Genomic DNA, 12,477 nt, shown 5'->3' on the forward strand with positions numbered 1-12,477 from the left:
TGCTAATATGCCACGTTGTGGCAACGTTGTGCGTTAGCTGGGGTGCCACACCAGACCGGAACTATATTTTACAAAACGAACACATTTGTCTTGATAAAACAGCTGTAATTGAGTGCCTGACACGCCAGTCAAGCGCAATCTTGAGAAGGTGTGCATTTCAGTAAGGATTTCAATTGACATGCAGTATGAAACTGAAAGGAGGTTGCATCACTATGATGCATAACATTGCATGTTTTGTATTTTCAAGTGTGTGCATTCATCCTGTTGTCATTTTGTTTTGAAAGCAGAAGAATCATTCAACAGGTTGCTGAGACAAATGTAAACCAGTAAAACATATGAAGAGAAACAAACCTTGAATATAAGTTCAGTTGTTTAAACATTTGACAAACTATGGTGAGGGGGTAAGAAAACACACAAATCCAGCAGCTCCTGTATTTCAATACACCAGAACCCAATATTATTGGCGAGTCGGGTAGTCCATCATCACAGTTCGAGGGCAGGCATCATTTCAGTAATTTCATCCCGTTGCATTCACATCCGTGCCTTGAATGAGATTGAATGTGATCTTTGCTCTCAAGTATGTTCCCAAGTTTTACACTTTCGTGCTTTGCATGAATGGGAATGGAACCGTGTGTGTTGAATGAGGCTCCTTGTGAGCACTGAACTTTGTCCGGTGGAGTTCCTTTTTGTGTTGCTGTAATTGTGTCATTTCTCGATGAGAAAGATTAGGCAACATTTAGTCACTTCTAGCCATGATGCTCAATTTATTTACGAATGTACCCTAGTTACTAGGGACCGTTTACGTTGGAGAACAAGATCTATTGTATGCCTGTGTATTTGGGGAAGTCAAATCTGAAATAATGATGAAATTGCGTGTATCCAAAGTTAAAACTCGTGATTTGTCGCCCTCTGGTGTGTAAAAGATGCAAAAGCTTACAGCACCTGGTATTCCCAGGCAGTCTCCCATCCAAGTACTGACCAGGCCCGAGCCTGCTTAGCTTCCGAGATCGGACGAGATCGGGCGTATTCAGGCTAGTATGGCCGTAAGCCAGGGAGGCTGTCCCTGACGCTCTACTTAAAGGGAAGGCAATATCCGTTTCTGCCGTTCATACTTACAGTTGAACTGTCTCTCTACTCTAAAGCCCGGGACACACCAGCGCGCCGCAGACAGTCCCTGCTAACACGAAACGTTGTGGCAACATTGTGGCAACGTTGTGCGTTAGCTGGGGTGCCACACCAGACCGGAACTATATATTACAAAACGAACACATTGTCTTGATAAAACAGCTGTAATTGAGTGCCTGACATGCCAGTCAAGCGCAATCTTGAGAAGGTGTGCATTTCAGTAAGGATTTCAATTGACATGCAGTATGAAACTGATAGGAGGTTGCATCACTATGATGCATAACATTGCATGTATTGTATTTTCAAGTGTGTGCATTCATCCTGTTGTCATTTTGTTTTGAAAGCAGAAGAATCATTCAACAGGTTGCTGAGACAAATGTAAACCAGTAAAACATATGAAGAGAAACAAACCTTGAATATAAGTTCAGTTGTTTAAACATTTGACAAACTATGGTGAGGGGGTAAGAAAACACACAAATCCAGCAGCTCCTGTATTTCAATACACCAGAAGCCAATATTATTGGCGAGTCGGGTAGTCCATCATCACAGTTCGAGGGCAGGCATCATTTCAGTAATTTCATCCCGTTGCATTCACATCCGTGCCTTGAATGAGATTCAATGTGATCTTTGCTCTCAAGTATGTTCCCAAGTTTTACACTTTCGTGCTTTGCATGAATGGGAATGGAACCGTGTGTGTTGAATGAGGCTCCTTGTGAGCACTGAACTTTGTCCGGTGGAGTTCCTTTTTGTGTTGCTGTAATTGTGTCATTTCTCGATGAGAAAGATTAGGCAACATTTAGTCACTTCTAGCCATGATGCTCAATTTATTTACAAATGTACACTAGTTACTAGGGACCGTTTACGTTGGAGAACAAGATCTATTGTATGCCTGTGTATTTGGGGAAGTCAAATCTGAAATAATGATGAAATTGCGTGTATCCAAAGTTAAAACTTGTGATTTGTCGCCCTTTGGTGTGTAAAAGATGCAAAAGCTTACAGCACCTGGTATTCCCAGGCGGTCTCCCATCCAAATACTGACCAGGCCCGAGCCTGCTTAGCTTCCGAGATCGGACGAGATTGGGCGTATTCAGGCTAGTATGGCCGTAAGCCAGGGAGGCTGTCCCTGACGCTCTACTTAAAGGGAAGGCAATATCCGTTTCTGCCGTTCATACTTACAGTTGAACTGTCTCTCTACTCTAAAGCCCGGGACACACCAGCGCGCCGCAGACAGTCCCTGCTAACACGCCACGTTGTGGCAACATTGTGGCAAAGTTGTGCGTTAGCTGGGGTGCCACACCAGACCGGAACTATATATTACAAAACGAACACATTGTCTTGATAAAACAGCTGTAATTGAGTGCCTGACACGCCAGTCAAGCGCAATCTTGAGAAGGTGTGCATTTCAGTAAGGATTTCAATTGACATGCAGTATGAAACTGAAAGGAGGTTGCATCACTATGATGCATAACATTGCATGTATTGTATTTTCAAGTGTTTGCATTCATCCTGTTGTCATTTTGTTTTGAAAGCAGAAGAATCATTCAACAGGTTGCTGAGACAAATGTAAACCAGTAAAACATATGAAGAGAAACAAACCTTGAATATAAGTTCAGTTGTTTAAACATTTGACAAACTATGGTGAGGGGGTAAGAAAACACACAAATCCAGCAGCTCCTGTATTTCAATACACCAGAACCCAATATTATTGGCGAGTCGGGTAGTCCATCATCACAGTTCGAGGGCAGGCATCATTTCAGTAATTTCATCCCGTTGCATTCACATCCGTGCCTTGAATGAGATTGAATGTGATCTTTGCTCTCAAGTATGTTCCCAAGTTTTACACTTTCGTGCTTTGCATGAATGGGAATGGAACCGTGTGTGTTGAATGAGGCTCCTTGTGAGCACTGAACTTTGTCCGGTGGAGTTCCTTTTTGTGTTGCTGTAATTGTGTCATTTCTCGATGAGAAAGATTAGGCAACATTTAGTCACTTCTAGCCATGATGCTCAATTTATTTACGAATGTACCCTAGTTACTAGGGACCGTTTACGTTGGAGAACAAGATCTATTGTATGCCTGTGTATTTGGGGAAGTCAAATCTGAAATAATGATGAAATTGCGTGTATCCAAAGTTAAAACTCGTGATTTGTCGCCCTCTGGTGTGTAAAAGATGCAAAAGCTTACAGCACCTGGTATTCCCAGGCGGTCTCCCATCCAAGTACTGACCAGGCCCGAGCCTGCTTAGCTTCCGAGATCGGACGAGATCGGGCGTATTCAGGCTAGTATGGCCGTAAGCCAGGGAGGCTCTCCCTGACGCTCTACTTAAAGGGAAGGCAATATCCGTTTCTGCCGTTCATACTTACAGTTGAACTGTCTCTCTACTCTAAAGCCCGGGACACACCAGCGCGCCGCAGACAGTCCCTGCTAACACGCCACGTTGTGGCAACATTGTGGCAACGTTGTGCGTTAGCTGGGGTGCCACACCAGACCGGAACTATATATTACAAAACGAACACATTGTCTTGATAAAACAGCTGTAATTGAGTGCCTGACACGCGAGTCAAGCGCAATCTTGACAAGGTGTGCATTTCAGTAAGGATTTCAATTGACATGCAGTATGAAACTGAAAGGAGGTTGCATCACTATGATGCATAACATTGCATGTATTGTATTTTCAAGTGTGTGCATTCATCCTGTTGTCATTTTGTTTTGAAAGCAGAAGAATCATTCAACAGGTTGCTGAGACAAATGTAAACCAGTAAAACATATGAAGAGAAACAAACCTTGAATATAAGTTCAGTTGTTTAAACATTTGACAAACTATGGTGAGGGGGTAAGAAAACATACAAATCCAGCAGCTCCTGTATTTCAATACACCAGAACCCAACATGATTGGCGAGTCGGGTAGTCCATCATCACAGTTCGATGGCAGGCATCATTTCAGTAATTTCATCCCGTTGCATTCACATCCGTGCCTTGAATGAGATTGAATGTGATCTTTGCTCTCAAGTATGTTCCCAAGTTTTACACTTTCTTGCTTTGCATGAATGGGAATGGAACCGTGTGTGTTGAATGAGGCTCCTTGTGAGCACTGAACTTTGTCCGGTGGAGTTCCTTTTTGTGTTGCTGTAATTGTGTCATTTCTTGATGAGAAAGATTAGGCAACATTTAGTCACTTCTAGCCATGATGCTCAATTTAGTTACGAATGTACCCTAGTTACTAGGGACCGTTTACGTTGGAGAACAAGATCTATTGTATGCCTGTGTATTTGGGGAAGTCAAATCTGAAATAATGATGAAATTGTGTGTATCCAAAGTTAAAACTCGTGATTTGTCGCCCTCTGGTGTGTAAAAGGTGCAAAAGCTTACAGCACCTGGTATTCCCAGGCGGTCTCCCATCCAAGTGCTGACCAGGCCCGAGCCTGCTTGGCTTCCGAGATCGGACGAGATCGGGCGTATTCAGGCTAGAATGGCCATAAGCCAGGGAGGCTGTTCCTGACGCTCTACTTAAAGGGAAGGCAATATCCGTTTCTGCCGTTCATACTTACAGTTGAACTGTCTCTCTACTCTAAAGCCCGGGACACACCAGCGCGCCGCAGACTGTCCCTGCTAACACGCCACGTTGTGGCAACGTTGTGCGTTAGCTGGGGTGCCACACCAGACCGGAACTATATTTTACAAAACGAACACATTGTCTTGATAAAACAGCTGTAATTGAGTGCCTGTCACGCCAGTCAAGCGCAATCTTGAGAAGGTGTGCATTTCAGTAAGGATTTCAATTGACATGCAGTATGAAACTGAAAGGAGGTTGCATCACTATGATGCATAACATTGCATGTAGTGTATTTTCAAGTGTGTGCATTCATCCTGTTGTCATTTTGTTTTGAAAGCAGATGAATCATTCAACAGGTTGCTGAGACTAATGTAAACCAGTAAAACATATGAAGAGAAACAAACCTTGAATATAAGTTCAGTTGTTTAAACATTTGACAAACTATGGTGAGGGGGTAAGAAAACACACAAATCCAGCAGCTCCTGTATTTCAATACACCAGAACCCAATATTATTGGCGAGTCGGGTAGTCCATCATCACAGTTCGAGGGCAGGCATCATTTCAGTAATTTCATCCCGTTGCATTCACATCCGTGCCTTGAATGAGATTGAATGTGATCTTTGCTCTCAAGTACGTTCCCAAGTTTTACACTTTCGTGCTTTGCATGAATGGGAATGGAACCGTGTGTGTTGAATGAGGCTCCTTGTGAGCACTGAACTTTGTCCGGTGGAGTTCCTTTTTGTGTTGCTGTAATTGTGTCATTTCTTGATGAGAAAGATTAGGCAACATTTAGTCACTTCTAGCCATGATGCTCAATTTATTTACGAATGTACCCTAGTTACTAGGGACCGTTTACGTTGGAGAACAAGATCTATTGTATGCCTGTGTATTTGGGGAAGTCAAATCTGAAATAATGATGAAATTGCGTGTATCCAAAGTTAAAACTCGTGATTTGTCGCCCTCTGGTGTGTAAAAGATGCAAAAGCTTACAGCACCTGGTATTCCCAGGCGGTCTCCCATCCAAGTACTGACCAGGCCCGAGCCCGCTTGGCTTCCGAGATCTGATGAGATCGGGCGTATTCAGGCTAGTATGGCCGTAAGCCAGGGAGGCTGTCCCTGACGCTCTACTTAAAGGGAAGGCAATATCCGTTTCTGCCGTTCATACTTACAGTTGAACTGTCTCTCTACTCTAAAGCCCGGGACACACCAGCGCACCGCAGACAGTCCCTGCTAACATGCCACGTTGTGGCAACGTTGTGCGTTAGCTGGGGTGCCACACCAGACCGGAACTATATTTTACAAAACGAACACATTGTCTTGATAATACAGCTGTAATTGTGTGCCTGACACGCCAGTCAAGCGCAATCTTGAGAAGGTGTGCATTTCAGTAAGGATTTCAATTGACATGCAGTATGAAACTGAAAGGAGGTTGCATCACTATGATGCATAACATTGCATGTATTGTATTTTCAAGTGTGTGCATTCATCCTGTTGTCATTTTGTTTTGAAAGCAGAAGAATCATTCAACAGGTTGCTGAGACAAATGTAAACCAGTAAAACATATGAAGAGAAACAAACCTTGAATATAAGTTCAGTTGTTTAAACATTTGACAAACTATGGTGAGGGGTTAAGAAAACACACAAATCCAGCAGCTCCTGTATTTCAATACACCAGAACCCAATATTATTGGCGAGTCGGGTAGTCCATCATCACAGTTCGAGGGCAGGCATCATTTCAGTAATTTCATCCCGTTGCATTCACATCCGTGCCTTGAATGAGATTGAATGTGATCTTTGCTCTCAAGTATGTTCCCAAGTTTTACACTTTCGTGCTTTGCATGAATGGGAATGGAACCGTGTGTGTTGAATGAGGCTCCTTGTGAGCACTGAACTTTGTCCGGTGGAGTTCCTTTTTGTGTTGCTGTAATTGTGTCATTTCTCGATGAGAAAGATTAGGCAACATTTAGTCACTTCTAGCCATGATGCTCAATTTATTTACGAATGTACCCTAGTTACTAGGGACCGTTTACGTTGGAGAACAAGATCTATTGTATGCCTGTGTATTTGGGGAAGTCAAATCTGAAATAATGATGAAATTGCGTGTATCCAAAGTTAAAACTCGTGATTTGTCGCCCTCTGGCGTGTAAAAGATGCAAAAGCTTACAGCACCTGGTATTCCCAGGCGGTCTCCCATCCAAGTACTGACCAGGCCCGAGCCTGCTTAGCTTCCGAGATCGGACGAGATCGGGCGTATTCAGGCTAGTATGTCCGTAAGCCAGGGAGGCTGTCCCTGACGCTCTACTTAAAGGGAAGGCAATATCCGTTTCTGCCGTTCATACTTACAGTTGAACTGTCTCTCTACTCTAAAGCCCGGGACACACCAGTGCGCCGCAGACAGTCCCTGCTAACATGCCACGTTGTGGCAACATTGTGGCAACGTTGTGCGTTAGCTGGGGTGCCACACCAGACCGGAACTATATATTACAAAACGAACACATTGTCTTGATAAAACAGCTGTAATTTAGTGCCTGACACGCCAGTCAAGCGCAATCTTGAGAAGGTGTGCATTTCAGTAAGGATTTCAATTGACAAGCAGTATGAAACTGAAAGGAGGTTGCATCACTATGATGCATAACATTGCATGTATTGTATTTTCAAGTGTGTGCATTCATCCTGTTGTCATTTTGTTTTGAAAGCAGAAGAATCATTCAACAGGTTGCTGAGACAAATGTAAACCAGTAAAACATATGAAGAGAAACAAACCTTGAATATAAGTTCAGTTGTTTAAACATTTGAGAAAGTATGGTGAGGGGGTAAGAAAACATACAAATCCAGCAGCTCCTGTATTTCAATACACCAGAACCCAATATTATTGGCGAGTCGGGTAGTCCATCATCACAGTTCGAGGGCAGGCATCATTTCAGTAATTTCATCCCGTTGCATTCACATCCGTGCCTTGAATGAGATTGAATGTGATCTTTGCTCTCAAGTATGTTCCCAAGTTTTACACTTTCGTGCTTTGCATGAATGGGAATGGAACCGTTTGTGTTGAATGAGGCTCCTTGTGAGCACTGAACTTTGTCCGGTGGAGTTCCTTTTTGTGTTGCTGTAATTGTGTCATTTCTCGATGAGATAGATTAGGCAACATTTAGTCACTTCTAGCCATGATGCTCAATTTATTTACGAATGTACCCTAGTTACTAGGGACCGTTTACGTTGGAGAACAAGATCTATTGTATGCCTGTGTATTTGGGGAAGTCAAATCTGAAATAATGATGAAATTGCGTGTATCCAAAGTTAAAACTCGTGATTTGTCGCCCTCTGGTGTGTAAAAGATGCAAAAGCTTACAGCACCTGGTATTCCCAGGCGGTCTCCCATCCAAGTACTGACCAGGCCCGAGCCTGCTTAGCTTCCGAGATCGGACGAGATCGGGCGTATTCAGGCTAGTATGGCCGTAAGCCAGGGAGGCTATCCCTGACGCTCTACTTAAAGGGAAGGCAATATCCGTTTCTGCCGCTCATACTTGCAGTTGAACTGTCTCTCTACTCTAAAGTCCGGGACACACCAGCGCGCCGCAGACAGTCCCTGCTAACACGAAACGTTGTGGCAACGTTGTGCGTTAGCTGGGGTGCCACACCAGACCGGAACTATATATTACAAAACGAACACATTGTCTTGATAAAACAGCTGTAATTGAGTGCCTGACACGCCAGTCAAGCGCAATCTTGAGAAGGTGTGCATTTCAGTAAGGATTTCAATTGACATGCAGTATGAAACTGAAAGGAGGTTGCATCACTATGATGCATAACATTGCATGTATTGTATTTTCAAGTGTGTGCATTCATCCTGTTGTCATTTTGTTTTGAAAGCAGAAGAATCATTCAACAGGTTGCTGAGACAAATGTAAACCAGTAAAACATATGAAGAGAAACAAACCTTGAATATAAGTTCAGTTGTTTAAACATTTGACAAACTATGGTGAGGGGGTAAGAAAACACACACATCCAGCAGCTCCTGTATTTCAATACACCAGAAGCCAATATTATTGGCGAGTCGGGTAGTCCATCATCACAGTTCGAGGGCAGGCATCATTTCAGTTATTTCATCCCGTTGCATTCACATCCGTGCCTTGAATGAGATTGAATGTGATCTTTGCTCTCAAGTATGTTCCCAAGTTTTACACTTTCGTGCTTTGCATGAATGGGAATGGAACCGTGTGTGTTGAATGAGGCTCCTTGTGAGCACTGAACTTTGTCCGGTGGAGTTCCTTTTTGTGTTGCTGTAATTGTGTCATTTCTCGATGAGATAGATTAGGCAACATTTAGTCACTTCTAGCCATGATGCTGAATTTATTTACGAATGTACCCTAGTTTCTAGGGACCGTTTACGTTGGAGAACAAGATCTATTGTATGCCTGTGTATTTGGGGAAGTCAAATCTGAAATAATGATGAAATTGCGTGTATCCAAAGTTAAAACTCGTGATTTGTCGCCCTCTGGTGTGTAAAAGATGAAAAAGCTTACAGCACCTGGTATTCCCAGGCGGTCTCCCATCCAAGTACTAACCAGGCCCGAGCCTGCTTAGCTTCCGAGATCGGACGAGATCGGGCGTATTCAGGCTAGTATGGCCGTAAGCCAGGGAGGCTGTCCTTGACCCTCTACTTAAAGGGAAGGCAATATCCGTTTCTGCCGCTCATACTTGCAGTTGAACTGTCTCTCTACTCTAAAGTCCGGGACACACCAGCACGCTGCAGACAGTCCCTGCTAACACGAAACGTTGTGGCAACGTTGTGCGTTAGCTGGGGTGCCACACCAGACCGGAACTATATTTTACAAAACGAACACATTGTCTTGATAATACAGCTGTAATTGAGTGCCTGACACGCCAGTCAAGCGCAATCTTGAGAAGGTGTGCATTTCAGTAAGGATTTCAATTGACATGCAGTATGAAACTGAAAGGAGGTTGCATCACTATGATGCATAACATTGCATGTATTGTATTTTCAAGTGTGTGCATTCATCCTGTTGTCATTTTGTTTTGAAAGCAGAAGAATCATTCAACAGGTTGCTGAGACAAATGTAAACCAGTAAAACATATGAAGAGAAACAAACCTTGAATATAAGTTCAGTTGTTTAAACATTTGACAAACTATGGTGAGGGGGTAAGAAAACACACAAATCCAGCAGCTCCTGTATTTCAATACACCAGAACCCAATATTATTGGCGAGTCGGGTAGTCCATCATCACAGTTCGAGAGCAGGCATCATTTCAGTAATTTCATCCCGTTGCATTCACATCCGTGCCTTGAATGAGATTGAATATGATCTTTGCTCTCAAGTATGTTCCCAAGTTTTACACTTTCGTGCTTTGCATGAATGGGAATGGAACCGTGTGTGTTGAATGAGGCTCCTTGTGAGCACTGAACTTTGTCCGGTGGAGTTCCTTTTTGTGTTGCTGTAATTGTGTCATTTCTCGATGAGAAAGATTAGGCAACATTTAGTCACTTCTAGCCATGATGCTCAATTTATTTACGAATGTACCCTAGTTACTAGGGACCGTTTACGTTGGAGAACAAGATCTATTGTATGCCTGTGTATTTGGGGAAGTCAAATCTGAAATAATGATGAAATTGCGTGTATCCAAAGTTAAAACTCGTGATTTGTCGCCCTCTGGTGTGTAAAAGATGCAAAATCTTACAGCACCTGGTATTCCCAGGCGGTCTCCCATCCAAGTACTGACCAGGCCCGAGCCTGCTTAGCTTCCGAGATCGGACGAGATCGGGCGTATTCAGGCTAGTATGGCCGTAAGCCAGGGAGGCTGTCCTTGACCCTCTACTTAAAGGGAAGGCAATATCCGTTTCTGCCGCTCATACTTGCAGTTGAACTGTCTCTCTACTCTAAAGTCCGGGACACACCAGCACGCTGCAGACAGTCCCTGCTAACACGAAACGTTGTGGCAACGTTGTGCGTTAGCTGGGGTGCCACACCAGACCGGAACTATATATTACAAAACGAACACATTGTCTTGATAAAACAGCTGTAATTGAGTGCCTGACACGCCAGTCAAGCGCAATCTTGAGAAGGTGTGCATTTCAGTAAGGATTTCAATTGACATGCAGTATGAAACTGAAAGGAGGTTGCATCACTATGATGCATAACATTGCATGTATTGTATTTTCAAGTGTGTGCATTCATCCTGTTGTCATTTTGTTTTGAAAGCAGAAGAATCATTCAACAGGTTGCTGAGACAAATGTAAACCAGTAAAACATATGAAGAGAAACAAACCTTGAATATAAGTTCAGTTGTTTAAACATTTGACAAACTATGGTGAGGGGGTAAGAAAACACACAAATCCAGCAGCTCCTGTATTTCAATACACCAGAACCCAATATTATTGGCGAGTCGGGTAGTCCATCATCACAGTTCGAGGGCAGGCATCATTTCAGTAATTTCATCCCGTTGCATTCACATCCGTGCCTTGAATGAGATTGAATGTGATCTTTGCTCTCAAGTATGTTCCCAAGTTTTACACTTTCGTGCTTTGCATGAATGGGAATGGAACCGTGTGTGTTGAATGAGGCTCCTTGTGAGCAGTGAACTTTGTCCGGTGGAGTTCCTTTTTGTGTTGCTGTAATTGTGTCATTTCTCGATGAGAAAGATTAGGCAACATTTAGTCACTTCTAGCCATGATGCTCAATTTATTTACGAATGTACCCTAGTTACTAGGGACCGTTTACGTTGGAGAACAAGATCTATTGTATGCCTGTGTATTTGGGGAAGTCAAATCTGAAATAATGATGAAATTGCGTGTATCCAAAGTTAAAAATCGTGATTTGTCGCCCTCTGGTGTGTAAAAGATGCAAAAGCTTGCAGCACCTGGTATTCCCAGGCGGTCTCCCATCCAAGTACTGACCAGGCCCGAGCCTGCTTAGCTTCCGAGATCGGACGAGATCGGGCGTATTCAGGCTAGTAGGCCGTAAGCCAGGGAGGCTGTCCCTGACGCTCTACTTAAAGGGAAGGCAATATCCGTTTCTGCCGTTCATACTTACAGTTGAACTGTCTCTCTACTCTAAAGCCCGGGACACACCAGCGCGCCGCAGACAGTCCCTGCTAACACACCACGTTGTGGCAACATTGTGGCAACGTTGTGCGTTAGCTGGGGTGCCACACCAGACCGGAACTATATATTACAAAACGAACACATTGTCTTGATAAAACAGCTGTAATTGAGTGCCTGACACGCCAGTCAAGCGCAATCTTGAGAAGGTGTGCATTTCAGTAAGGATTTCAATTGACATGCAGTATGAAACTGAAAGGAGGTTGCATCACTATGATGCATAACATTGCATGTATTGTATTTTCAAGTGTGTGCATTCATCCTGTTGTCATTTTGTTTTGAAAGCAGAAGAATCATTCAACAGGTTGCTGAGACAAATGTAAACCAGTAAAACATATGAAGAGAAACAAACCTTGAATATAAGTTCAGTTGTTTAAACATTTGACAAACTATGGTGAGGGGGTAAGAAAACACACAAATCCAGCAGCTCCTGTATTTCAATACACCAGAACCCAATATTATTGGCGAGTCGGGTAGTCCATCATCACAGTTCGAGGGCAGGCATCATTTCAGTAATTTCATCCCGTTGCATTCACATCCGTGCCTTGAATGAGATTGAATGTGATCTTTGCTCTCAAGTATGTTCCCAAGTTTTACACTTTCGTGCTTTGCATGAATGGGAATGGAACCGTGTGTGTTGAATGAGGCTCCTTGTGAGCACTGAACTTTGTCCGGTGGAGTTCC

At 43.4% G+C, this 12,477-nt stretch overlaps 10 non-coding genes across 10 annotated transcripts; all 10 read right to left on the reverse strand.

Moving 5' to 3' along the window:
* Window positions 1-930: 930 nt before the first annotated feature.
* On the reverse strand, window positions 931-1,049 carry LOC136742075 (5S ribosomal RNA). The gene has a single exon (XR_010814705.1). It is a non-coding gene; the product is annotated as a 5S ribosomal RNA (ribosomal RNA).
* Window positions 1,050-2,115: 1,066 nt separating this feature from the next.
* Window positions 2,116-2,234, reverse strand: LOC136742218 (5S ribosomal RNA). The gene has a single exon (XR_010814842.1). It is a non-coding gene; the product is annotated as a 5S ribosomal RNA (ribosomal RNA).
* A 1,066-nt stretch (window positions 2,235-3,300) lies between these two features.
* Window positions 3,301-3,419, reverse strand: LOC136741893 (5S ribosomal RNA). Its single transcript, XR_010814530.1, has one exon. It is a non-coding gene; the product is annotated as a 5S ribosomal RNA (ribosomal RNA).
* Window positions 3,420-4,485: 1,066 nt separating this feature from the next.
* On the reverse strand, window positions 4,486-4,604 carry LOC136742250 (5S ribosomal RNA). The gene has a single exon (XR_010814871.1). It is a non-coding gene; the product is annotated as a 5S ribosomal RNA (ribosomal RNA).
* A 1,055-nt stretch (window positions 4,605-5,659) lies between these two features.
* Window positions 5,660-5,778, reverse strand: LOC136742064 (5S ribosomal RNA). Its single transcript, XR_010814695.1, has one exon. It is a non-coding gene; the product is annotated as a 5S ribosomal RNA (ribosomal RNA).
* A 1,055-nt stretch (window positions 5,779-6,833) lies between these two features.
* LOC136742139 (5S ribosomal RNA) lies at window positions 6,834-6,952 on the reverse strand. The gene has a single exon (XR_010814766.1). It is a non-coding gene; the product is annotated as a 5S ribosomal RNA (ribosomal RNA).
* Window positions 6,953-8,018: 1,066 nt separating this feature from the next.
* On the reverse strand, window positions 8,019-8,137 carry LOC136741896 (5S ribosomal RNA). Its single transcript, XR_010814532.1, has one exon. It is a non-coding gene; the product is annotated as a 5S ribosomal RNA (ribosomal RNA).
* A 1,055-nt stretch (window positions 8,138-9,192) lies between these two features.
* LOC136742309 (5S ribosomal RNA) lies at window positions 9,193-9,311 on the reverse strand. Its single transcript, XR_010814903.1, has one exon. It is a non-coding gene; the product is annotated as a 5S ribosomal RNA (ribosomal RNA).
* A 1,055-nt stretch (window positions 9,312-10,366) lies between these two features.
* On the reverse strand, window positions 10,367-10,485 carry LOC136742098 (5S ribosomal RNA). Its single transcript, XR_010814727.1, has one exon. It is a non-coding gene; the product is annotated as a 5S ribosomal RNA (ribosomal RNA).
* A 1,055-nt stretch (window positions 10,486-11,540) lies between these two features.
* Window positions 11,541-11,658, reverse strand: LOC136742255 (5S ribosomal RNA). The gene has a single exon (XR_010814875.1). It is a non-coding gene; the product is annotated as a 5S ribosomal RNA (ribosomal RNA).
* Window positions 11,659-12,477: the final 819 nt, after the last annotated feature.

The sequence above is a fragment of the Amia ocellicauda genome, unplaced genomic scaffold, assembly GCF_036373705.1.
Source record: "Amia ocellicauda isolate fAmiCal2 unplaced genomic scaffold, fAmiCal2.hap1 HAP1_SCAFFOLD_73, whole genome shotgun sequence".
Lineage (NCBI taxonomy): Eukaryota > Metazoa > Chordata > Actinopteri > Amiiformes > Amiidae > Amia > Amia ocellicauda.